The sequence below is a fragment of the Ursus maritimus genome, unplaced genomic scaffold, assembly GCF_017311325.1.
Source record: "Ursus maritimus isolate PB19 unplaced genomic scaffold, ASM1731132v1 scaffold_21, whole genome shotgun sequence".
Taxonomy (NCBI): Eukaryota; Metazoa; Chordata; class Mammalia; order Carnivora; family Ursidae; genus Ursus; species Ursus maritimus.
This window is the reverse complement of record NW_024424564.1, coordinates 10591072-10618702: the sequence shown is the minus strand read 5'-3', so window position 1 is coordinate 10618702 and position 27631 is coordinate 10591072. Positions and strand designations below refer to the sequence as shown.

Below are 27631 nucleotides of genomic sequence, written 5' to 3'. Positions count from 1 at the left end.
TTAAGCCACTGGGGTGGGTGGGAGGGGAGCTTGGACTGGAGCGTATTCTATGAGCTGATTTACACTTTTAAAAGATGATTTTTAAACTCTAGGTGGAGACTGAGGTAGAGGACGACAAGAATGGAAACGAGTTAGGAAAGTCCTATAGGAGCCCAAACAAGAGATGATGGCTTAAACAAGAGTAATATCACAGAAACCCAGGCTTTTTGAGCTCAAAAAGACCTAAACAGCCATTTAATCAAACTGGCTTATGTAAAGATAAGTTGAGAAGAGAGAGAGAAAGAGAGAGAGAGAGAGACGGACACATTAACTTGTTTGAGGTTTTACAGCCAATGCCAGAAAGAGAATTGAATTCTGGGAAACCCAATTCAAAGTTATTGTCACTAAGCCATGCTACTTAATAGGGTGGAATCAGAGGTCTAGCAACTACTGAAAACTAGCACATCATTTCTCAAATTTACCCCTCACGCTCAAAGGAATCAGCTAAAACTTATGAGAAAAGTGTCCAATTTAAGCACTGGAGGTTCAGAGAAAAGTACGTAAGGGTCTGTTGGGGAGTAAAAGTAAACATACTCTCAACTTACACTGCTTAGTAATGAAACTTTAACCCCAAAATCTCGATAGATAATACCAATTTATCTTCTACCCAGGACCATTTCTCGGGAGACAAGATTATCTATCACTAAAGCATCACAAATGCTTTTCCAAGTGTTTATCATTCCTGTTAACCTGAACTCTAAAGTGAGTGCAGTAACAGTAGCTTTGCTCATTAGAAAGAGAATCTCTTAATCATCATCCTCATTCTTTTCTGCTCTACTTCCTGCCCTTCCACCTCTCCACCGCCCATTATCACTATTATCACTTTCATGTAAATAGAAAAATGTTACAAATGTTCCTCTGTCCTTAAAAGCTTGCACATCCTGTCCTCTCTTTGTTGAAGGATGATGAAGTAAGGTGACAGGAGTCTTGGAAGAAAAGAAATGAAAGCTTAAATGTAAAAAATCTAAAATACAGGAAATCACATACAATTTTTTCAGTTAGCAACTAAAACTGAATAAACAATAGCCAGTGGCAACCTTGTGACCAATTTGGATGTCCTGAACATAAAATATGATCTCAGTATGTTCCCTAATTCAGAACAGCCTGAACAGTTGACCAGGTAATTGTTTAATATACAGAGAACTAAAGCTTCCTATTACACTCCCTCTCTCACTGTGGGATTAGCTCATGTAGGCAAGAGGTTCCATAATGCTTATTCCTCAAAGCTACCCCAAAGTTAGCATTTTTACACTTATTTCTCTAAACCACTCCACTCCAGGTCTCTGCCTCTTCCGTCAATGCTGTTCTTTCAACCAGTAGAACACAGACTCACTACTTTTTCTTCACAAAACACACTCATTTTATTATCTCTAGGGGAATAACTGGCACTAAATTTCCAAGAAACTAAGTACAGCATAATCTACAACTGACCTATCTTCTCTCATAATCTGAAACTTACTACTTGAACTGAATGGTTAGCCTAAAAATCCTTTAAAATTTGTAACTGTCCTGTGACAAAAGATTTATAAAAATAGTTAACAAGGATTGCTACGATTGTTCTCAAACAAGCATGAACAAGAAACCACTTTCTCCCCAAAAGGTAAGAACATTATAATTTGTTTTAAAAATATCTGCAAAAGGTAGACAACACAGTAAATACTCAGGTCAAAGAGACATTATTAAACTTGAAATGGTTTGAAAAAGTCCATAGCTTTACTACAGGAAAGCTACTAAATATCCTAAACTCATGAAGGTCAACTATTAAAAACTTTTTTTAGGTTATGTCAAAATTTGAGCACAATACAATCAATGTGCATGAGTTATCAGGGGTACAAGTATTAAAACCAAGAAATAGACTTAAAAAATAACAGTCACTTAATTTATTACAGTGATCAACAGGTGAATGGATTGCTCAAGGAGAAGACTATTAACGTCAATCTAGCCGGTGCCTGGGTGGTCCAGATGGTTCGGCCTCCGACTCCTGGTTTCGGCTCAGGTTGTGATCTCCCAGTCGTGAAACTGAGCCCTGTGCAGGGCTCCACGCTCACCATCTTGTCTGCTTGAGATTCTCTTTCCTTCTCCCTCTGCCCCTCCCACTCAGGCTCGTGCACACACTCTCTAAAATAAATACATCTTAAAAAAAAAAAGGTCAACCTAAAATGACTATATATTAATAAGAGATTTCAAGATGAAGTGCATGAAAATACTGTTTCACATGTACTCTGGTTCCTATTCTTATCTTCCCCTCCAACAAAAATATGAACTAAATAAATCAAAGACATTATACATTGAGAGCAAAGCATGGAAAAATGAACATACAAAAAAGTGAATTATAAGCACACAGCTGGGGCTATTTTAGTAGCCTTTTCAGATAAATGTAAATATTCTCCTTTGATACTATACCAAAACTTGACATTTGGTTGCAATATACTGGAATGGAAAACCTTACCAATAAACTTAAGGTCTGCTTTAACATTAACATCCATAGGTCTAGCTAGAACTTAGGAAGGATTTCTTACGCATGCATGATTTTGTAACGTCATGCATTGGTCACTTGGAAAATACTTGTACAAAGAGTTATGCAGATCTTCAAATACTGACACTATATTATTTTTAAAAAAACTATGCTCATTATCACCAATATCATCAGAAAAATTTTCTAAATATTGGGAAGCTGTCAAGAGCACAGTGCCTGATACAAATTTTCCAAGATTCTAATTTTCACTTAAAAACTAGAACTTTGTCACTGACCATAAATAGTGTTGATCTTTTCCTTAAAGCAACAGGCTCATTTTGTTTATTTTCAAGAAAATGTCAGCCTAATACCCAAGTCTGAATAACTCTGAATAGTTTTCAGGCATTCCTTTTTTTTTTTTTTTTTTTAAAGATTTTATTTATTTATTTGACAGAGACAGCCAGGGAGAGAGGAAACACAAGCAGGGGGAGTGGGAGAGAAAGAAGCAGGCTCCTAGCAGAGGAGTCTGATGTGGGACTCGATCCCAGAACTCTGGGATCACGCCCTGGGCCGAAGGCAGACGCTTAAGGACTGCGCCACCCAGGCGCCCCTTCAGGCATTCCTTAAAGTAAAAAAAGTATTCATGAAGAAAGTGGCTAGTTCAGCTTGCAACTCCAGTAACTACACAAATGCTTTTCCCATAGACAACCATTTCACCTTCAATACGGCAGCAAAATAGTGTTTGAAGCATATTTTCCATTTTGTCATACTATATTGAAATAGTATGTACAGGAGTCAAGATTTGGTAAAAAAAAAAAAAAAAAATTTTTTTTAACTTCTTCATCAAGTGCATTTAGGCCAAAGTATTTTGTTTTTTAAACGCATAGCAGTGAAGAATACAATGACTATGAATGCAGCGTGGTGCTCTGACTCGATTTGTTCTAAGGTGCCGGAAGTTTTACTCACTATTGCTTTTGTACCACTGCTACAAATGTCAACACAGTGAAAAACGCAAAGAACATCTCAATATTATTGTAAATATAGTTTTGCATTTGCAGACTCCGGAAAATGTCCAGGAAATCCCCAGGATTCCTTGGGGTATATTCTGAAAACCCCTGAGCTAGACAATTTGTTAAGCTGTTCATAATCACAATTACTCTTTCTTAGTCCTTATTCATGCCTTAATGAATAACTTCAACTGAGAGAAGCGATGCTACAGAGAAACGTTTTACAGAACAAAAACTAATACTACATTAGTATATTCTTTTATAATCATTTACGGATAATACTCCACTTAATCCACAACAACTCTAAGTATATGCCACTGTTCCCACTGAGGAACCAAGGAGGTAGGAAAGGTTCAAAAAAGGAGGTATGAATTTTGTCTAAAAATTCATTGTCCTGGGGTGCCTGGGTGGCGCAGTCGTTAAGCGTCTGCCTTCGGCTCAGGGCGTGATCCCCGCGTTCTGGGATCGAGCCCCATATCAGGCTCCTCCGCTATGAGCCTGCTTCTTCCTCTCCCACTCCCCCTGCTTGTGTTCCCGCTCTCGTGGGCTGTCTCTATCTCTGTCGAATAAATAAATAAAATCTTAAAAAAAAAAAAAGTCTTAAAAAAATTCATTGTACTGATGGGATTTTAAGGGACATTAAATTTTTGCTTTATACTTTGTTCTAAACACTTTAGTAAGAAAATTCAAAAGACATGCATTTAAAAACTTAACAGTCTTACCAATACAAATTCAATGCAATATCTCAAGTTGCACAATTTCAAGAGAAGAAAACAGACACACATATTTATATGCTTCATCCCTATCCTTCTTCATTATCTATACAGTATTCAAGATTACCCAGGGATTCCTGAGTTTTGTTATCAAGGAGCATAACCATAACTTATTAATCCTAGGAAGCAGCTATAACTTTGCTAGCATTATGTAATAATAGTAATAGTCTCACTGTAGCTTTCAAACACAAAGTAACAGTTGGATGCAATATGCATACCACTTTGATACCCAAAACCTATTAATTAAACAGAGTTTATATTTACAGTTTTTATTTTATTGACATCCTCAGTCCCATTAACTGAGAACTTTCAGGAAGTCTCCCAATTTTTTTTAGAATGAAGTGATATGGAAAAATATATTCTAATGCATAAACTTTAGAAGTATAAATTTTAGAAGACACAGATAATTAGAATTTTATTTTACGTAACATTTTCCATTTCCTTTCCAGAAGCTGTTGCCAAAAAGTGCTATTAAATGGACAAAACAGATTTTCTTTCATCTTTTTTCTTTTCTACAAGGCAAAGAAGAGGAAAGCAACAGGTAGAGGTAATCCACTACTGGGGCAATCAGTTCATTGTATATTTTCAAAATAAAGTTATTTAATGAAATGCCAAGTTTTGAATATAAGAAAAAATCTATTTTATTAAAAGTACATATTTACCGAAATAAATTTTCAAAGCAACTACTGAAAAACTCAGCAACATCTATAATGTAGTGAAGGTGATGATTCCAAGAAGTCAATAATTTAATGCAATCAAAATTATTTATAACTGTTTAAATAAATGCTCTCTTCCTTTAACATCCTTATTGAGCCTACTTGTACAAAAGTTAAAAACATTCAATTCCTCACCACAGGAAAAGATTACCTAGCAAATTATCTCATGAGATCAGAATCTGGTTTAAATGTAAAAGGTCTCGTTGGTTATATGTATATAATATATAAGGTATACAAAGCAGCTTAACTACAAAATTATAAAATAGCATAACTACAAGAGTAAGCTTTAGAAACCAGCTCAATGTAAAATCCAAAATCAGAACATTAGATAATTACTCTCTATGGTTAGAGAGACTAGGATTCTTAATTTAAGAGTGAACATATTTCTAGTACTCAAGTACCTCAAATACAATCAATTTTAATCATAGTTATATTCCAGAATACTGTTCTGTATAATAAAAACCAGATGGAAATTCTTCAGTTCATGTCGCAGATATTTTTTTGATAAATAATTTAAATATGATTTAAAATGTGGTACATTTCCCTAAATGTTTATTTCTTTCTTTTGTAAGTTTTAAGGCTCTTTGGAAAGAGTTTCAAAATTCTTGATCCTCTATTAATGCTGAGCAAAAATTATTTCTAAATCACTACTGAAATAATAATCAGTTGCTGTATACCCTTAATTTGACTAACACTAGGAATAAACACACCAGTGTATGGAAGTATGGAATAGTGGTATTTCTTTTTGTTTGTGGAATATTATAAAAAGTGGTTTCAATTTTTTAAAGGCATAACCCTCTCTTCTTTAAAATAGAAATTCTATGACTAAAGGGATTGGTTTTAGAATCCAGTGTTCAACTAGGCTCAAAGTACAACAGATTTTATATATATACATATATATGGCAAGCCAGTCTTTCTTGCAAATGGATAAATTCATTCTAGTCTTTGTAGCTACTGCTTCCAATGTGTTCATGAGATTTCCAAAGAATAAAGACTTAAGTCCTCAAATGGTAATTAGTACCTTCAGACACTATTGCAAAATATCTAAGAACACTGAAAAATATTAGGCTTTCAGCACAAGTGTTTCAGAACATGGTACAGTATTCCTGCTTATTGAAAAATTTGTCCAATGTTACAAAGAATCATTGCCATCAGCCAAAATGTCTGTTCTTAACTTTTTCTACAAGAAATTCAACTTGAAAAGGCTAACAGTAAAAACTTCAGCCTAATCTCTAAGACTATGGAGTCCTCAAAAATGACAAGAGAGGAAAAATAATCAAGGTATTTATTTAATCACAACCTTATGTGGTCTTACAGAGTTTAAGATCAATCTTATCAAAGTCTTTCTATAGACTGAATGAACATGTGACATCACTGCCACAACAACAAAAGAAGCACTTTCGACTATGTAGTTCATAAATACGAAACTATTCCTGGTGTGTCAAATTTAGCACCGATCAATACCCACCCTCTTCATCAATACATACACAGAACACATTTTGTTAAGCCTAGGAAAATGACTCGTGCGTACCAGTGAGATGTTGGTATTCAATAATAAAATTGCTTATTTAAAATGACATATTTGGGGGAAAAAATAAACACCTGTGTAAAACAGCCAAATTTTCTTTGTATTCAGATCCAGTTTCACTGATTAATTTCACTCCCTTAACAAATATTCATCAAGTACCTACTACAAAAGCCAAATTTGAACATGAGCAATTTCTCATCCAAACCACAGACTTTCTATTTAAAACAACATGTATAGTTAGTTACCATGTTATCAACCTCTGGATAGGTCTTCTACTAGTCTTGAATTACACTAGAAGATGCACTTAATATGGTATTTATGTACATGATCAAAGTTTTATGATTAGCTCTTTATTACATCTCAATAGATGCTCCTTACATGATGGCTCCTTACCATGGGGGTTCACTTTTCCTTTATATGGCTAAGAGAAAATATTGGAAACCTATATTGGAATTCTAATAAGGATTGCTTTGAGGGTAAAATGCAAATCAATTTGTAAAGTTAAAAGGATTCCAAAGCCAATGTGGAAATGTTTCTTTTTGAAGGAAGACAAAGTTCTCTTCAAATGTTCACTACAGTTCATCTTAAGGCTAAATACTAAATACCTGTTATCTGCACAGGCAAGGTTCTAGGAACTAAGAATACAATGGGGAATGCAATGGTCCCTACCCTCATTATGCTTACATTTAACAAACTGGTATTATCTACGTGCAATGTACCATGCCAGTGCTTTGGAACACACAAAGAAGACATCCTGTCCTTGAATTTTACAACTTAGTGGAATAGATAACAAAAATCATATGAATAATGATAACAGAACAGTAACAGAATGTTGGAGGTGATAGGTGTCATAGAAACAGACGACTTTCATGGAGTGGAAGGGGGGGGTGTTATTGGGAGAATGCAAAAGACAGAGCAATTGTTTTCATGCCCTCTATCACATTTTTAAATTAAGCCAGTTTATTATCGGTTTCTTCGGCTGTATTCTGATACCTGGCACATTAAAACTGAACTGGCTACAGGTGTTTTAAAGATTTACTTTGTGGCTTCCTCAGATAAGGCAACCTCATGATTTATTGAAAATGCCAAAGAAGAAAATCCAAGTGAAAACACTGTGTCATGCAGAGTTTAAAAGCAAGAAGGGCTCAAATAAGACTATAATTCAGGGCTCTTTGCCCTTAAAGTTATTTAACTTCCTTGAGTATCAATTTCCTCTCCTAAAACCAATGTGGTTCTTCCACACTATTTGACTAAGGTACTAACATCCTGTATATGATTGTTATCCTGTAAAAATGTAATTTCACTATGAAAATATTCTATTTCTTCCTCCTGGTTCTCTATTACATACTGTCCTAAAAGTCACCAAGGCCACTAACTAATCTTATCTTTTCTAGGCCTCAGTTTCCTCCTCCATAAAATGAGAGGGTGGGACTGGATGATCTAAATAGTCCCTTCCGGCCCTTAAAAAGTCCCATGACTCCATTATGACTCAAATACTATTCAAGAGTCAGCTTTTAGGAGTGATAGGAGTTTGAAGCTAAATGAACGTCTCCCTTTTTGATAGTTACTTCTTGCTAAGTAGATACGATTTTGTTGAGCAAGTCTAAACAGCAGTCTAACTACAAAAAAAAAAAAGTCAAAAATAAATTTGCGAGTTAGAAGCTTTAAGTTGTAAGCACTCGATATATATTAGATGCTACCAGCAAAACAAAAATCCAGTTAATCTTAAAATATTAAAATCACAATGTTCATTTAGTGTCAAATTTCTACCCCTTTAAAAATGTAATTTCCCGTTACTGTAATACAGAACTGCTTATGTTCCTTCCACACAAGAGTTGCAGGGCAAAATTTTTTGCTAAACTAAATGGGGGGGGGGAGGAGCGAAGGGGAAGCAAATCTTGTGCTTTAAACTCTCAAGGATGATCTTTTCTCCAAAAGTCATCAGTTCTTTTCAGAAGAAAAATCCAAATGGCCCGGGTAATTGGGGGTAGTTTTAAATAAAACTCATGGTGCTGACAGTTTTAGGATTAGACACACCGAGATGGCGAAAAAGAGAAGACGACAAACTTCCTGGATTTTGTCTCCCTCTGTAAGAGAGATTTCCTCTTGCTGACGAAGGGAAAGGCCCCTTTAACAGATTTTCCCTACGCGGTGGTTGCTGCCAGACTAGGTGGGGCTCCCTCCGCTGCCTTCCTCCTGCCACTTCCCGCAACAAATAGAGCAAACCAGTCCCGTTTCAGGCAAACTTTTTCCCTGTCAGCCTGGAGCCTGCAGGGCGCCGGGGAGTGGTTTCCCCCGAACGCTCCTCGTCCTGGCTCGGGGCTGGGGGAAGCTGCGTCTTCTCAAAGGACAACTTTCTGGTTTCCGTTCTAACTTCCACCCACACCCAGGAGGGCACCGAGGTGGCCAGCGAGGGGGCTCCGGGGCGGGGGACGAGTGCTCCGGGGAGCCGCCGGCGGACGGCGGGTATCGAGAGAAGCTGCGGCGGCCGAGGGCAGGAGGAGGAGCAGGCGGGTGCGGGGGGGAGTCCTCGGGCTCTCACTTCCTCCGCCATATTTCAGACATTTGACCCCTTCCGCAAAGCGCGCTGTTCCCCCGCGGCGGCGGCGGCAGCGGCGGCGGCGGCTCGTCCCCGCCGGCCCGGGAGGCAGCGCGCTCGCCGGCTGGGTGCCGGGCCCTCGCACCACCTGCCGCGCGCCGTGAAGCCGCCGTCGCCGCCGCCAGGGTCCCTGACCGCCGCGCGCGCCCCGCCCGGCCCGCGCCGCACCCCACCCGCTCCCCTCAGCCGGCGCCCGGCCCCCGCCCCGCGCGGCCGCCGCCGCCGCTCCCCTCAGCGGCCACGCACACATTCTGCGAACCTCTCACGCTGTCACCGGGTCTCCGCAGCCCGCGTCGCCCCGCGCCTCGCGCTTCCTCCGGGTCGCTGCTCCCGGCGCCACGGCGGTATTGCCGCTGCCGCCGCCGCCGCCGCTCCGGCTGGTTTACACGCCTGACTCTGGGCGAGGTTTGGCGGTGTCGCCTTGACGTCAGGCGTTCAGCCTCGCTCTCGCTTCCGTCCGCGGGCGGGGCGCGCGGGGCGCGCGGGTGCGCGGCCGGGGAAGGGGCGGGGCCGAGGGGCGGAGCGAGGGGAGTCGAGGGGGCGGGCCTTGCGCGCCGCCGCAGCGCAGGCCGGACACACGCGGCCCCTTCGCGGCGAGTTCTGGGCGGTGTTTCTCTCCCACCTCTAGTGCCCGTTCAGCGTCGCCTGGGCCACCTGGCTCGGGGCAGATGCTCGTGTCGACTTCCCTGACCTCAGTGGATTACAGTGATGCGAAGGGTTTAGAAACGCTCCGAAACTTAAAAGGTGCCTTTAATGCAAACTAATTCAGTCACCCAACGCCACCCAACAGTTGGTGCTTCTGTATTCTTTTGTGCTGGGGAAAGTGGCTGGGGAACTAACTGAGAGCGTGCAGTTTCCACACCTAGATCTTGCACGAAGGAAACCAGGCCGGGGACCTTCTATAGCTGAGGGTAATCATGGGTAGGGGCCAAATTGGGCACGGTTCTTGAAAGGGTTTTTCTCTTGACAAGTATTTCATGCACTGGTGTCTTAACCTCGGTGAACTCTCCAAATTACCCTTCCAGACGCAGTTAACAAATCGATGATCACAAACAACTTGGTACTCTGTACCTAAATCAACTATTTATATGAGTAAAATAAATTGCATATTTAAATGGACAACTCGGGCACTTTAAAGGGTTACTCATAGGTAGGTTTATGGTGAGACTACTGGGCAACAGAAAGCACTTTCTGTTCTAAAAATGCCTGGTTCCAAAAAGGGCGGGAACTTAATGAGGGAACTTACATTATTAGAGAAAAGACTAAAATGCAACTACCTTCGTACAAAACATCAGCTCTTTTATGAAAAAAAGTTTTGATGAAATAAGAGATTCAAAGAGCAAAATGCAGGGAAAAGTAGGGGTTGGGAAGTAATTGAAAACTAACTTGCTTAGTTCAGCTTAACTTTATTCTTGAAATAAATTTTGGTGAACTTTGATGAACTTGGAAGATTAATAAAAAGTATGATTAATTTCATTCCTTTAAAGAATACTAATAATTGAAAAATAACCAAGTTAAAGAATAGATAAGAATGAATTATAATTATTCCAAGTTGTCTGTATGTAAGTGCTTTCTAGGTATCTCACAATTTAGGTTAGTTGAATGTTACATACTTCTGCGATTTTTGTTTCCTTAGAAAACCCTTTTTTAGTGGAAATTTCAAAGGCAAATTTCAGAGCAGTCTGTAGGAATTGTTTTAAAGATTTTATTGATTTATTGCAGAGAGAGAGAGAGAGAGTGCACGCACAAGCAGAGAGAGGGAGAAGCAGACTCCCCGCTGAGCAGGGAAGCCCCACATGGGGCTTGATCCCAGGACCCCAGGATCATGACCTGAGCCGAAGGCAGACACTTAACTGACTGAGCCACCCAGGTGCCCCAGTCTGTAGGAATTATTATAAATTCTAAATGATTGAATTTTAAACAAATTAGAGTTTACTGATTTTTCAGTTATTGCATGGAACTTTGATCAAGTCTGAAAGCCTAAAACTCTTAAGTTCATGGAAGCAGATGTTATTTGTATACCTCTGTTTTTTCTTTTTTCTTTCTTTCATCTCTCTTTCACCTTTGGGCAATTGATTTTTTATTTTTAATTTTTTTCAAAGTCAGTTTTAGAAGATTGGAGCTAGGGTTATTTAGAGTTTGAGGGAGTACTCTATTTTAATTAAGAATACTTCTGTTTTTCTTCTAAAAGACTAGAAATCATTATGCTTGTTTTTTTTTTTTTAAGCTTTTATTTATTTATTTGGAAGAGAGAGAGAGTGAGCATGAGCAGGGGGAGAGGCAAAGGGAGAGAGAAAGGGAGAAGCAGGCTCTAGGCTGAGCAGGGAGCCTGATGCAGGGCTCCATTCTAGGACCCTGGGATCATGACCTGAGTTGAAGGCAGACACTTAGCCGACTGAGCCACCCAGGCACCCTGAAATCGTTACATTTGTTTTAAACTATTATCTTTATTCAGAGAATGCCAGAATCTGCATGTCTTAGCACCAAACTCACTTTTGGGTTTGGAACTCAGGTTCCTGTCTTGAAATCTTCACCAGGATACTCCACTGGCAGCTTCAACTGGTCATGTTTGCAGACGGAACTGGTCATCTTTGTCACGAGACTAGTTTCTTCTTTTCACTTGTTAATTGTATCACCATCTTTTAACTTAGCCAGTCTCCAAGTCTGACACTCCTTTCGCAGCCTTTTCTCAAACCATCAGCCCATTGGCACATCCATTAGATAGACATTCATTTCTACTAGGACCACACTTGTTAGGATGGCACTACCTCTCAACTCCTGGACTTTGGCCACACCTTCCTACCTTGCCTTGAGGCCTCCTGTCTGCTCCTGCTGTGATCTATTCCACACATTGTTGCCAGATGAATTATCTTAAAGCATCCTGAGCAAGTCACTCTCTTCCTCAAAGGGTCTTCAGTTACTCTGTTGCCCTACCAAATATAAAGTTAAAATCCTTGTAGAGTATCTTACTATTCCTTCTCACTTCAAACTGCCTTACAGTCAGAGTGGACTTTTCATCTTGCCCAAATATAGTGCTTTTCCACTGCTCTGGTGTGTATAGGTGATTTCCTTTGCCTGAAGTATTCCTTTCCACTCTTGTCCGCTAATCAAGGTCCCTTTACTTTCTCCAAGAAAGACCATTTTTCCAGTCAAATGCGGTCTGATATTTTCTATTGAATGTGGTCTCTTCTCCTTGGAATTCCTATAAGCTCTATTGCTCCTTTCTTTTGTCACTTGTATTCTACCTTCCTACTAGAATAGGGTTTTGCAAACTTTTCCTATAAAGAGCCAGATGGTAAATATTTAAGGCTTTGGGGGCCAGATGGTCTTTGTTGCAGCTACTCAACTCTGCCTTTGTTGTGCAAAACCAGCCATAGGATGCATAACGAATGAGTGTGACTGTATTCTAATAAAACTTTATTTATGGACACTAAAATTTTAATTTCATATATTTTTCACATGTCACAAATCTCCTTCTCCTCCCCTTCTCCCACCCTTTCTTCCTCTTCCTCTTTTTCCATTTAAAACTGTAAAAACCATTCTTAGGTCATAGCTGTGCAAAAACAAGCAATGGGCTGGATTTGTCCGTGTTTGCCCTGCCCAGGACCAGCTTCATGGGCCTGTGACAGGGCCCTGTGCTTATTAGAAAGGCTTGATGATCAGTTTAATGCTCTAATGTCAGCATCTTGAAATTTTTACTAATTTTTGAACAAAGGGACTGCATTTTCATTTTGCACTGGGTTCCTCAAATTCTGTAGTTGGTCCTAGAAGGGAAAAATCTATAAGATGTTTATTTCTCATGTTTGGTGTGGTACTTTTCACATAATAGGCCTTCAAAATGTATTTGTTGAGAGATTTCTTAGGGTTGTATTTGTATTGTGCAGTACTGAGGAGTGAGGTAACACCTCCCCAAAGAGCAGAATTGTTTCTGCTCACTATAAAAGCTGTACGTCTCCTAAGCTCAGGGTTCCCCTTCTATATCACAACCCCCTGCAAGTGTAGGCATCTACGTAAGTCTACTTGCATTGCCCCCAGGGGACTTAGGGGATATATAGAATCAGTGCAAGCATGATGGTCTGGCTACTGCTTTTGCTGTGAGTAATAAAGTCCTTTGTCTCTCAAAAAATATGCATTTGTTGAATTTTCTATTCCTAAGGCACTGTGGAATAGTGGAGAACATGAGAGAATTTAGCTTTGCTACTTATTAACTGCATGGTCTCTTTAACCATATTGAGCCTTGATTTTGTCATCTATAACATGGGTATAATAATATCTGCCTTAGAAAACTGTTTAGATTGAATATAGAAAATAGCCATGTCTTAGCCCCTGGGAGTGGATGAAGCTCAAAATTAATTTTTTTCCCTTTAAGGGGAAGTGAATTAATAGGATTCTTATGCAAAACTTTTGCTTATTTAACTGTATTTAGCTGTATAATAATGTATTTAACAGTATTTCTGATTTTTCATATTATTTGCTTCCTTAAAAGCTATACTTCAAATAACATCTATACCTCATTCGTCTCATTTCGAAAGTCTACAAAGGGGCGCCTGGATGGCTCAGTCAGTTAAGGCCAACTCTTGAATTTGGTTCAGGTCATGATCTCAGGGTTGTGGGATCAAGCCCCTCCAAGCTCAGTGAAGAGTCTGCTTGAGACACTCTCTCCCTCTCCCTCTGCCCCTCCCCCATTTGCGTTTCCTTTAAATAAATACAATCTTAAAAACAAGTCCACATAAATAAAGGTCTTATTGCAAATCCAAAATTGGATTTCAAAAATCCTCATATTTACAATTTTCCTAATTAACAGTTAATGATTATTAGCATTAACAAGAGTCATGCTATTTAACTTCCAATTAAGTATGGTATCAAGAGGATTGAAAGTCATTAACCTTAAATATTATTATATTATTTTATTAACAAATGAACAATAGTGAAATTTGATCCTTTCAAGGCACTTTCTTACTGTTTTTGCCCTCTGTTGTGTGCACTCATGTATGCATGTGTGTGTGTGTGTGTATATCCATATATATAATATGTATGTGTATGGTGTATATGTATCATCTACATACACCACTATATAGAGTGTTAAGTATATAAATATAGTCCCTTTGCAGTATCCTGCATAGCTGGGGTTGGAGGTTGAGAAGGATAAGAAGGCCACTTATTGATGTGAAAGAGGAAAAACCATGGCTTAACTTTCCAGTTAGGTTCATTCTGGATTTTTTTGGTCAAAGATTGTGTTCCAAACTCTATGCAGCCATTTTAATAAATTCTGCCGTTTATCACGCAAGAGACCAGGTATGAACATATTAGACCATTGCTGTTATAGGAAAACAACTCAGAACTCATACTCTCAGGGTAGTTTGTGTGCCTCTAAGATTTCTGTTTTGGGGAAACCAAGTATTCGTATATAAGAAAAAATGAGGCAGCTTGGCATGTTTTCAACTCTGTGTAATAACTGCTTATTTGTCTCAAAATATATTTCAAATTCTGTCTGTATTCTGTTTTAGCAGTTGGAGGCTTGGCCACCAAACCTGCCTATGCCACACTAAATAAATCTAACAATTCTATAATTTAGTCATTGCTAATGTCTATGATGTAAGGAACACATTGTACTTAAAATGTCCCCCTTTCTTAAGCTATGGCTGAGGAAAACAACATTCCCAGAGCCATCATGTAAATGAGTGTTAAAGGAGAAAACCACTGGAAGAACCAATCATGAAATACCCCCTGCCACGAAATCTTCAAAAATTTCAAAAAAAATTTAAATTAAGAAAATCCTTGGGGTGTCTGGGTGGCACAGCGGTTGGGCGTCTGCCTTCGGCTCAGGGCGTGATTCTGGCGTTGCAGGATCGAGCCCCACATCGGGCTCCTCTGCTGGGAGCCTGCTTCTTCCTCTCCCACTCCCCCTGCTTGTGTTCCCTCTCTCGCTGGCTGTCTCTCTCTCTGTCAAATAAATAAATAAAATCTTAAAAAAAAAAAAAATCCTTAAAAACCACATACAAGTACTTTCAGAGTCTGGGCCATCTCCACGTAAAACAGCTAATGTAATCACGCCAAAGATGTTCTGTACTTAGGCATGCCCTCAAACTTTATCATTATGATATAAGTACTTGGCTTCTAGTCAAGTTAACCCTGAATCCTGTGTTCAGTAATAATGGCCAGATTCTGAGAGGTAGGTTTTAAGGACCCATTACACGGATGAGAAGGCTAAAGCTTAGAAAGGCTAAGTGACCACGGCCGTATGGAAATACGTGGGCAGAGTTGAAATTTGTTATTTTTGTCTGCTTTCTTTTGGCACCATGCTGTCCTATTATTCTTTTATTAATGCTGTTCTTTCATCCAGAAAATCTCTCCTGTTTCTTTTGTACTTATCTAAATCTTAGTCATTATTTAAGACCCAGTGGTTTCTTGCTTCTCTGAATTTCTCTAATAATTATTGTTTGTATCACTCATTTGGTACTTATCAGACATGACCTTATTTAAATTGCTTTCGTTTTCCCTCCATCCTGAGATTTTTGGGAACCAAGACCATACTTACACCTTTTTTTGTGGCTACCATACTGCCTGGCATCACATAGTAGAAATAAAACGTAGTTTAGGGGGTCTTGCTAGTCTTCGTTAGACCCTCCAAGCTGATCAGAGTGGATTTGTGATCTCTGGCAGTTATTTAACCTTTCCAAAATTCCTTTTTAGTAATCTTTCAAAGGCATGTAACAATATCTATAATGTAGGGCTTTAAATTTTTTAAAAATAAGAGAGCAGGGGCACCTGGGTGGCTCAGCTGTTAAGCGTCTGCCTTCGGCTCAGGGCGTGATCCCAGGGTCCTGGAATCGAGCCCCACATTGGGCTCCCTGCTCCTCTGGGAGCCTGCTTCTTCCTCTCCCCCTCCCCCTGCTTGTGTTCCCTCTCTCGCTGGCTGTCTCTCTCTCTCTCTGTCAAATAAATAAATAAATAAATAAATAAATAAATAAAATCTTAAAAAAAGAGAGAGCGCATATAAAAATGAAAGTAATACAGAGCAGCAAGGAAGTGGATTGGTTCTGGAATCAGACTGCACGTGTTCAAACATGGGCTCCATTCGTTTTAGAGAATTTACTTCTGGCAACACCGTTTCCTCATTGCTAAAATGAGTACAATGATAAAACCTGCCTTATAGGATTACCATGTGGATTAAAAGAGTTAACAATGCAAGCAGTGCCCACCACAAAGCAAGAACTCTATAAATGTTAGCGTCATCATCTAAAAGATCACAAATAAATGTTGGTTCCTACTAGAACCTCTGGCGCAATACAATTTTGTGCAAACATAGTAAGAATTCAGCAAGTGTTAGTTAACTCTTCCTTTTGCTTTGCTTATGACAGTCCTCAGTTAAGGGTTGGTTGTGTTCTAAAGTTTCTTTATGTTAGTAGCTTATAACTTGAAGATATGTAAACAGTGGAAACAATGCTGTGTAGTTTACAGCCTGAGTATCTTAAAATATGACTTGATTATTAAGCAAGCTTAAAAAAGCCTATTTTAATCCGCAGATATAAAAAAGCACAGTTCTAAAAGTACAGGCATACCTTGGAGATGTTGCCAGTTTGGTAACAGACCACCACAATAAAATGGGTATCACAATAAAGTAAGTCAATTTTGAATTTTTCTGGTTTCCCAGTGCGTATAAAGTTATGTTCACACATATTCAAAAGTCTATGAAGTGTGTGATAGCATTATGTCTAAAAAACAATGTATATACCTTGATTTAAAAATACTTTATTGCTGGGGCACCTGGGTGGCTCAGTGGGTTAAGTGTCTGACTTCGGCTCAGATCATGATCTTGGGGTCCTGGGATGGAGCCCTGCACATTGGGCTCTGCACTCAGTAGGAAGTCTGTTTTTCTCTCTCTCTTTCTCTCCCTCTGCCCCTGCTAGTGTTCTCTCTCTCAAATAAATAAATATACAGAAATACTTTATTGCTACAACCTGTTAACCCTCATCTGTGCTTTCAGCAAGTTCTCATCACTGACCACAGATCGCCATTACAAACATGATGATAACGAAAAAGTTTGAAATACCATGAGAATTACCAAAATGTGATACAGACACACAAAATGAGTAAATGCTTTTGGAGAAATGGTGCCAAAAGACTTGCTTGACTTCGGGGTTGCCGCAAACCTTGTTTGTAAAAAACGCAATGGGTGGGAAGCACAATAAAGAGAAGCATAATAAAACCAGGTCTACCTGTCCTCTTTCAACTACTACTGACCAGCATTTATAACACCGTTCCCTCGGTTTTTCACAGCACCTTTTTCTTGTGGTTTTCTTCTTTTCTCTCTGCTTGTTCTTCTTCCTCACTCTCTTTGGACTATCTCTTCTTCTGTCTGACCTTTAAGGGTTGGAGTCCCCTGGAGCTTGATCCTGGACCCTCTTCTTATATACTTTGTTCTGGGCAGTTCTAGTCTTTCCCGTGGCTTCATATGCCGTCTAAATGACAGCAGCTCATAGATCTATGTCCGCAGCTCAGAATTCTCTGCCGAACTCTGGATGCGTAGAGCCAATTGCCTTCTGGAAAGCTTTCCATGGTTGACCTACCCCATAATTGCTCTTCCTCCAGGAATCCTCATCTCAATAGATGGTGGCAGCTCCCTAAAATAGAAATCTAGCACTTCCCTCTACCTTACTCCACACAGCAAATTCTTTACCAAGTCTTACCGATTCTACTTCCAAAATCTCTAAAATACAACCACTCTTCTCCATTTCCATTGTCTGGTTGGTTTATATACTTTCACTTTTGTCCCTCCTCCCATCCATTCTCTGAGTAGTAGTCTTAAAAATAAAAAAAATAAATAAATAAACTTTTTATAGTGGGAAATTTCGAATATACATAGAGAGAAGAATTTAATGAGCCCCTCATTCATTTTCAACATTTATCCTAATTTTTGCTACTCTTGTTTCATCGTCCCTTCTTTTAAGGAAAACCTTGTAAAAACTTCACTATATATCTCCTACAGATAAGAACATTTAATTACATTTAATATAACCACAGTGCTATTATCATACCTAACAAAATTTTAAAAGACTCCTTAACAAAATATAATACCCAGTCCATATTTAAAATTTCCATTGTGGGGCACCTGGATAGCTCAGTCCATTAAGCGTGTGACTCTTGATTTTGTCTCAGGTCACGATCTCAGCTCAGGTCATGAGCCCTGGGCTCTGTGCTGGGCGTGGAGCCTGCTTAAAATTCTCTCTCCCTCTGCCCGTCCTGCCCTCCCTCTCTGAAAAAGAAAACGTTTTTAAAATTAATATTTCCACTGTGGTGTATACAAATATTTAATTATTATGTTGTACATCTAAAATTAATATAATGTTATATACCAATTTTACCTCGATTAAAGAAAGAAAGAAGAAAAGAAAGAAGTAGAAACCAGAACCTGAAGAGTTAATAAATATTTCAGTCCAAAAAAATTCCTGATTGTATCAAAGATGACTTTTTCTGTTGGTTTATTAAGTTCATCATCCAAACAAGTCCAAACATTACATTTAATTATTATGCCTATCAAATCTCTCTTAATCTCTGATAGTCTCTCCTCCTTTCGTTGAGTGAATGACGATTTGTATTGTTTTCTCTTGTGCTTTTCCTTATCTTTCAGCTTCTGCACAAATGACATCACTTCGTCAATGCCTTCACAAGCATTCTGTGGCCAAAACCCTGTAGCTTTTACATTACACATCTTTATAAATACAAGCTTGAGAAAGTAAGGACCTCCCTTTCACATATTTACATTATGTGAAGAAAATACAGAAGATGGATTGAAAACTATTCATTCATCCCCAAATCGAGGCAAGAAGTCCAGTTATTAAGCCTATACTATATACTAGGAAGTTATCTCACTTGATCCTTTGAAAAATCCTTTGAGTTGGTTTTTTTAATCTCTGTTTTTAGGTTAGGAAACAGATTGAGGGAGACTATGGAAAAAATATGGGGCTACAATGTCAGTCTGAGGCAGGTGAGGTCTGTCTTTTTGAGGGGCTCTTGGTATCCCCACCTGGCTACGGTGTGGTGGTAATAAAGAGAGTGATGAGGTAATGAAGGATGGTTTAAAGGGGGGAAAACTACCAAAGGAAATTCTAGTAGTTTTTTACCCAGACGAAAAAGAAAAAAACACAGTCTTGAGTGTATTATCAGGGGGAATAGATTATTTTGGCTTCAGGTAAATATATTTGAGAAAATAATTATTTAGTGAGATTCTGAGAAAAATTGGTTGAAGTCTGAAAGAAGTTCAACAGTGACAGAAGCAGCCTTCTAAGGGCATGTATCTCTCAGTGTCCCACACTAGCTGATCCTGTCCATTTCTTTTTTCTTTTTAAATTATATCCTTTGCCTTTTTAAAGACAGACTTGAACATCACCAATGTGCTTATACATTTCCTTCCTGCTTCTCAGTAGACCTCAGAACCACAATTTTTTTTCACTAGCATCCCTTTCCTAACTGTCTCTATCTAAATTCTTCAGTGGCTTGTCATGTCCTTAATGCCTAGGAAAGCATGTCAAAAGATCATGGTAGCCAAGGGAGGGAAATTATATTTAAAATATATTTGGCCTGAAAAATTCTGTCTGCTTCACCAGCTTGCCTGAATGTGCCTACATTTACCAAAGATATGAGTCAGCCCAGCCTTCTCCTGCTCAAGATGGCACAAGAATCTGTCTAGATAATTACACATTGATAATTACTTCATAAATGGAGACATCTTGCAAAAAAAAAAAAAAAACCAAACAAAAGGCAAAGAATAACTGGCCAATAGCAAAGAGAAGTATTTAAAATATCTTGCTTATTGGGTATATAAGCAGGGACTAGGGCAGATATTAATTATACCCATGTTCATAGCGGCATTACTCACAATAGCCGAGATGAAAGCAAACCAAGCAAAACCTTCATCAATTGAAGAATGGATAAGCAAAATGTAGTATATACATACAATGGAATATTACTCAACCTTAGAAAGGAAGGAAATTCTGACACTCGCTACAACTTGAAGTGAATCTTAAAGATAGTATACTAAGTGAAAGAAGCCAGCCACAAAAGGAGAAATACTATATGATTCTGTTTATATGAGGTCCCTAGAGTAGTCAAACTCATAGAGATGGAAAGTAGCATGGTAGTTGCCAGGGGCTGAGGGTGTCAGGGGGAGTTAGGGGTGAATGAGTACAGAATTTCAGTGTGAGAGATTAAAACGTTTTGGAAATGGATGGTGGTGATGGGTGCAGAACAATGTAAATGGACTCAATACCACAAAACTGTACACTTAAAGGTGCTTAAGTTGGTCAATTTAGGCTTATGTATATTTCACCACAATACAAAAATGTCTTGGTGAAGAACTTGGGCTCTGACTCAGAAAGCCCGGGTTTAAATTCTGACTCAGTACCTCATTAGCTGTGAGAACCTACGCTATTTCCACACCCTAAGTTTGAGTTTCTTCATCTAAAAATTGGAATAAGAATAGTACATACCTTACAGACTTGTGAGGATTAAATAAAACAATCTGTTTAGAATCCTTTGCACCTCGCCTTGCGCATAGCCAGTACTCAATAAATGTTAGCCACTGATTTTATCATCATCTATTTACATTGGGACTCACTTTTGAAGGCTAGATTGGCAGATGTTCTGGTGGATTTTTAGGAATTTCCTCCAGATGTCTGAATCATGTGATTCCGGGGGGATGGGTAATGTCATCACTCACATCAACGACAAAGGTAGTTGATCCAGAGATTCTGATGGAAGGGATGAAGCTCCAATGTGAAGTTTGGTGAAAAGAACAAAGATACTGGGTTAATTTTAAAAGTACTCCTTCATGTTTGGACTGAGGGCTTCAGAGGGGAGGGGGGTGGGGGACTGGGATAGGCTGGTGATGGGTAGTAAGGAGGGCACGTATTGCATGGTGCACTGGGTGTTATACACAAGTAATGAATCATGGAACTTTACATCAAAAACTAGGGATGTACTGTATGGTAACTAACATAATATAATAAAAAATTATTATTAAAAAAATTACTCCTTCATGTTTGGGAAATGAAATTTTCAGACCCTTTCAATGGCTCAGAAATAAGTAGCAAGGAAAATAATATTGATTTTTGGATCTTCTGAAATTTTAGCTAGTTTTTTATAATTGTTTGGTAACATTTGCACCGTAATTCAGGAGATACTCTCCAAGTTGCAACTACAGGAAAACTTTGTCTGGCTGAGACCGTGTCTTTCTGGAAAGCTGGCACTGAGTGTGCATCTACTGACTCGACTAATTACAGAATGATAATTGTGAAACGTCTCAATTTTACACTCAGAGTTATGATCCTTTCATGAATTATTCTGTGTCTGTGTGTGTGAGAGAGAAACAATAGAAAGAGCTGTGGAGTTGCTGCTTTTGGAAAGGGTAAACCTGAATAATATGGGGGAGACGGTGTGCCAGGTGTTACACAAATCCATCCTTGACCCTCCACGTTGTCACTGTCCTCAACGGTATTTTAAAGAGGAAACAGGTTCAGAACTTGCCTCTCTGTGTGTGTGTGTGTGTGTGTGTGTGTGTGTGCGCGCGCACAGTGAGTGAGCTATAATTTGAATACAGGTTGATTTGGCTCCAATGTCCATGCTCTTAATCTCAAACCACATGCCCCAAACCACAACGTCCTGCCACTTGTTACTGTCCCCAGGGCCAGCGTCAAGTTTGGAGCTGCCACAGGTTCTGAAGTCACCTTCAGAAACTGCTGCTATCCCTGGTGGAATGTCATGGCGGCCTTTTGCCCTCCAGCCCGCCCTCTGCTAAGAGGGAAGAAGCTGCTGCCTAGGGAAAGCTAATGGGGTGGAGGTGGGGTAGCACAAGAAAGCCCCTATTGTCCGGGAATATTCCTTCTCCTCTTTTCTGACCTGAAGTGGCTACTAGTAATGCCACTCGGTTTGGAAAACAAAGTGCGATCGTCTTCAGAGATCCCCTGTGACAGTATCCATGGAATACCTGGGAGTAGGAAGGAGAGACCGAGTTTCTTTTAGCTCTCTCTCATTAGCGCTCTTTAGTTCATCGGATAAGCTAGTTGTCTCCTGGAAATCCTGGAAAGACGATCACAGCTTCAGCGAAGACGCACTTGACAAGTGTCACTAGCGCTCTTTGAGGCCAGCAGGTATGGGCAGAGGTCTTGGAACCCACATAGTGATGGGGCAGTGTGAGGACTCTGGACAGACATGGCTGCCTGCAGTAGTGACAGTCTGTTGGTTGCAAATAACAGATACAACCTGAGCTACCTTAAGCAGAAAGGGAAAATACTAGAAGAAAACAGGGGAATCTCGGGGAACTATGCAATTACAGAACAGCCAGGCCTCAGGAAGGGAGGAGTCAAGGCAAGTCCTGGGACTGCAGTGGCAGTTGGTGAAGGTCCCAGCCTATAGCAGTCCAGTGAGTTGACGTGGCTCCTGGTTCCAGTATGTCTTAAGCCTCAAGTGAGAGTGAGACTAGGGTATGCTTGGCAGTTGGCTTAATCAGCAATGGCTGAGCATGGGGAGGGGAAGGGATTGGTGTAGCAGGAAGTTCACGCAACAGAAACAGGAAACCTCCCTGTGGGCAGAGACGAGGGGCGGGGGTGACACCATATTAGACACCCTCCACATACCCCCACAAAAAGAGAGATTATGTGGGAAGTCATTCTATAAGGGACATTGCTTATAGACAGTACAGCATAGCAGTTGGGAGTTCAGACTTTGGGGCTAGATTGCTGAGCTCAAATCCCCACTCTGCCACTTCCTGGGCAACTTAAGTGAGTATTCTCTGTGTCTGTTTGCTCCCCTTTAAAGTGGTGATAATAACAGTACCCACTACATGAGACCATTAGGATTCAATGAGTTAATACCAACAAAGTGCTTAAAACAGTGCCTGGCACACAGTATGCCCTTGATAAATTACTATTATTATCTGGCTTTTGAGGCATCATAATATTTATTGAAATTGTCAAATGGGTCCACCTCATTTTAAAAATACCCAGTGGAACTCTTTTTAACATGTAATTTTATGAAAGAAAGAGGAGTGCCATCAGATAAACACTTTGTTATGAAATACCTATTTAATTTAACTTAGGCATAAATACTGATGCAACAAATTAAAAAAATACATGGATATAAAAACATTAAGAAAAGAAGTAAAATAAGGAAAATAAAAACAAAAAAAAAATGGCTGCAACACCAAAAGCACAGTCCATAAGAGAAAACATTGATAAACTAGACTTTACCAAAATTTTAAAAATTTGCTCTTCAAAGGGTGCCATTACGGGAGTGAACAGATAAGCCACAAACTAGGAGAAAATATTTGTAAATCATATATCTGCTGTAGGACTTGTGTCCAGAAAAAAAATCATTTACAATTCAATAATAATAAAATAAACTACCTAATTAAAAAAGGGGCAGAAGATTTGAAAGACATTTCACCAAGAAGCTATCTGAATGGCTAATAAACACAGGAAAGGATGCTCAACATCCTTGGTTTGGGAAACGCAAGTTAAAAATCACAGTGAGGGGCGCCTGGGTGGCTCAGTCGTTGAGCGTCTGCCTTCGGCTCAGGACGTGATCCCAGAGTCCTGGGATCAAGCCCCACATCGGGCTCCCTGCTCCGCTGGGAGCCTGCTTCTTCCTCTCCCACTCCCCCTGCTTGTGCTCCCTCTCTCATTGGCTGTCCCTCTCTCTGTCAAATAAATAAATAAATTTTTTAAAAAAAAAAGTCACAATGAGATTCCACTATAAACCCACTAGAATGACTGATCCAAAAGACTGATTTATCCAGTATGGGAGATATGAGCGCCTGCTCATTGCTGGTGAGAATGTAAAATGGCGCATCCACTTTGGCAAAATGTTGGGCAACATCTTAAAAAGGAAAACATAAATTTAGCGTATGACCCAGCAATTCTTTTCCTAGGTATATACCCAAGAGAAATAAATAACATATGTTCACAGAAAGACTTGTATAACAATGTTCTTAGAACCATTATTCATAATAGCTAAAAATGGAAAAAATCCAAATGCCCATTAAACAAAATGTGGTATTATACCATGAAATACTAACCAGCAATCAACCCCCACCCTCAGATTATGGATATACGGACAACATAGTTGAACCTCAAAAACGTCATGCAAAGTGGAGGAAGACAGACACAAAAGACTATATTTTGCATGATCCTGTTTATATGAAATTTCTGAAAATGGCGAATCTACAAAGACAGAGAAGCAGAATAGTAATTCCCTGGGCTGGGCATGGGAGTGGCCATTGACTGCAAGTGGCAATGACAGAAATTTTGAGGGTGATAGAAATGTTCTAAAACTAGATTGTAGCAATATTCATACAACTGCCTGAACTTATAAAAATCATTGGAATGTATACTTGTTAACAGGTGGATTTTATGGTATGTAAATTATACCTCAATAAAGCTGTTTCTGTCCTATACTCAGTCATCTTGACTGAGTTACTACTGGTAAAACCATAGCTAAAAATAATTAAGAAAGAAGAAATCTCTTAGTCCAACACTATTTGCTGAGCCTTTTTTTGGGTTTCATAATGTTTTATGCCCAGTCCCATCCTATCCCCTCACTGATCCACTGTGAAGTGGTGACTTTCTATTATCAGTGTTGATAAATCATGTATAGGCAATGGAGTTTAAGAGTATTTTACCCTGAGACTTTAAGTAGGGTGTCTTTACGAACTGTATTTAAATAGCTCTAGCTAATCCCATTCCTATTCACCATGGTGTAGACTATTCAAGCTTTCCTGGAGTGTAACAAACCATTCTCCAAGGAAAGTTCTCTAGTGCTGATTTCTATGGCTGTCTGCTAATACCCAGGAATTTCTTTTCTTTCTCTTCAATGTGTCATACTGCCCTAACCTTGACAGGAAGAAAACAACTTTCAGGTTGAGAGCTGCATCAAAAAGCCTTCTCTTGTTACTAAAAAAAAAAAAAAAAAAAATCATTTGCTTGATAGTTATTTCCTGTGTCAAACTATCAAATGTTCCCCCTGACTGCAGCCATCTGGGGGTTTGTTGTTTGTTTCACATCAACACATTAACATGAGGCACCTGGAGGGAACAACATTCATTCATTTATCCATCCATCCATCCATCCATCCATCCATCCATCCATCCATCCGTCCATCCATCCTTCCATCCATCATCTACACATTCAACAATGATTTTTTGAGTACCAGTTAAGTACTATACACTGTGCTAGATACTAGGGATGGAAAAATGAGTAAGAAAGTCATGGTCTCCATCCTGTCAGAGTTTAGAGTCTTCCTTGGATGACAGTGAAAGACTAGCACAGAAGACACATTTTTCCACTTTCCAGGTTTTCTTGGGCTAGCCTTATTCCTCTAGAGGCTGCACTGGTGGCATCTCAGGTGACCTGGTGTCTATGTGATAGCTGTGATAGTGGACATAAGGAGCTCCTGGCTGCTGGTAATGGCTTTGATCCACCGGCAATGGTCACTTTGGTAGGCTCCTGAGGGACAGGCTTTGAAGCAGTCCCCTCGTTTTCTTTTTTTTAAGATTTTACTTTTAAGTAATCACTACACCCAACATGGGGCTTGAACCTACAACCCTGAGATCAAGAGTCGCACTCTCTACCAATTGAACCAACCAGGCACCCCTGAAGCAGCCCCCTCTTCAATGGCAAGTGCAACAGTCTTCGGGGTAGCCACAGAACTTTGGTGGTGGTAGCTGCATCTCTGCCATCGTCAGAAGTGACTCCAGCCCCCCTGCAGATTAAATAGTAGTGAAATGCAAAAAGTAAGTCCTGTACTTGCTTGGAAGCCCATCAGACCTGTAAGGCAGAGATGAGAATTCATTTGTTTCTCAAATATTTCATATTTCTGTGAATACATGGTAAATCAAGGTTACTTTCCAACTCCCGCAGTATTTTCAGCTCAGTGGTATATGGTAGCTAGGCAATAACATTAGGTAACATTGTGTATAGAAAGGGATATTGGGGCGTCCGGGTGGCTCAGTCAAATTAAGCGTCCGCCTTCAGCTCAGGTCATGATCTCAGAGTCCTGGGATCAAGTCCCACATAGGGCTCCCTGCTCAGTGGGGAGCCTGCTTCTGCCTCTCCCTCTGCATCTCCCCCTGCTTGTGCTCACTCGCTCTCTCTGTGTGAAATAAATAAATAAAATCTTAAAAAAAAAAAAAGGAAAGAAAAGAAAAGGGCATTAAAAATAAGGAGTCCAATTGGGACTCTATACAAAGAAAAAAAGACAGTAATCAGTCATTTTGTAAGTAGAACTGAAAGGTAGGGTTTTACACTTTACTTTTGAAAAAAAACAATAAAAAATATATACAAACGGAAGAGTACTTTCGATAATACAAATGAGTTAAAAACACATAAGAACATTGTATTTGCTGGATGGTGTTTCTGGCTTACACTGACCCTGCATATGAAAAAGTCTGAAGCTTCTTGAGTCAGATAATTTGCAGAATGTCCAAGCGTCTGATCTACTTAACTGTATCAGTCACAAGTGTCGGCTGTGGTAATTCCTCTCCTCCTGCCTCCCTGGAGATTCCTACCATTGAAAACACTTCCTGTGAGGTCAGGGCTGATGAATACATGGCAGACATGCCCATGCCCAGAGCACCTGCTCTCCCGTATAGCCCTCTTCACCACGGAGCCCGGGAATGGCTACAGCTTCCCTATCAGCTTGGCATCCCAGGCTCCACCAGCAATCAGCTGGATTTAACACATGAGATGAAATCCATTTGCTACCCTTGGACTGGAGAATGAAAGCAAGGGCGTTAACTTTACAGACTGTTGCCAAATGAAAACATATTTCTTGGCAAGGAAGAGACTACCTTGACCAAGAGTAAGAACTCTTTTTCTGAGATTAACACCCGGTCCTGGAGAATCAGGAGAGAGAGAGTTTGAGGAAAGGGAAGACAAGAATGGTAGTGACCAGGCCTGGCACCCTGGGGGGCAGGTTAGGGCCTGGAAGGCAGCACAGAGGAGAAGAGAGGGAGGTGAGAGAAAAGCCAAAAGTGGCTTGTTTACCGCTCCCTGGCGTTGGGATGCTCTGGCTTGGTCTTTTTCTTTGCACCATCCTGAGGAATTTGGTGGAGAATGACTCAGAATGCAGGCCACTAGAAGTGAGTCACCTCCATTTCCTGCATTACCTGGTCATTTTGGGAAGCCGTCCACCAAGTACTGGTTGGAGCAGCCCAGCCCCATCCACGTTATGACAACTGACGGCATTGTGCTTTGAGGCAAACCTGAGTAAACAGACTTGAACGTCCCTGTGCGGAGCATGCCAGTGGAAACGGAGATAAAGCTTTCAGTGACCTCAAAGTCTGTGAGGTTTGTGGCTTTACGGCGAATGCCCTGAAGGCATCTGAGTGTAACCAGGCAAATCTGGGAACTTCCACTTAAAGTTCTCTGAGACAGTAACTTCGTGTTGGGGATCATTTCATTGGCCCATTTGATAGAATGCACAGACCACAAAGCTAACTCTGAGACTTTGGGCAAGTTTT

General features: G+C 39.9%; 1 protein-coding gene across 1 annotated transcript in view; it reads right to left on the bottom strand.

The window, feature by feature from the left end:
* RAP1B (RAP1B, member of RAS oncogene family) overlaps nucleotides 1-9534 on the bottom strand; it is a 44154-nt gene extending 34620 nt beyond the window's left edge. The window contains exon 1 of the mRNA XM_040637240.1: nucleotides 9377-9534. The gene's annotated coding sequence lies outside the window, so the exon portion shown is untranslated. The remainder of the gene's footprint in view (nucleotides 1-9376) is intronic.
* Nucleotides 9535-27631: the final 18097 nt, after the last annotated feature.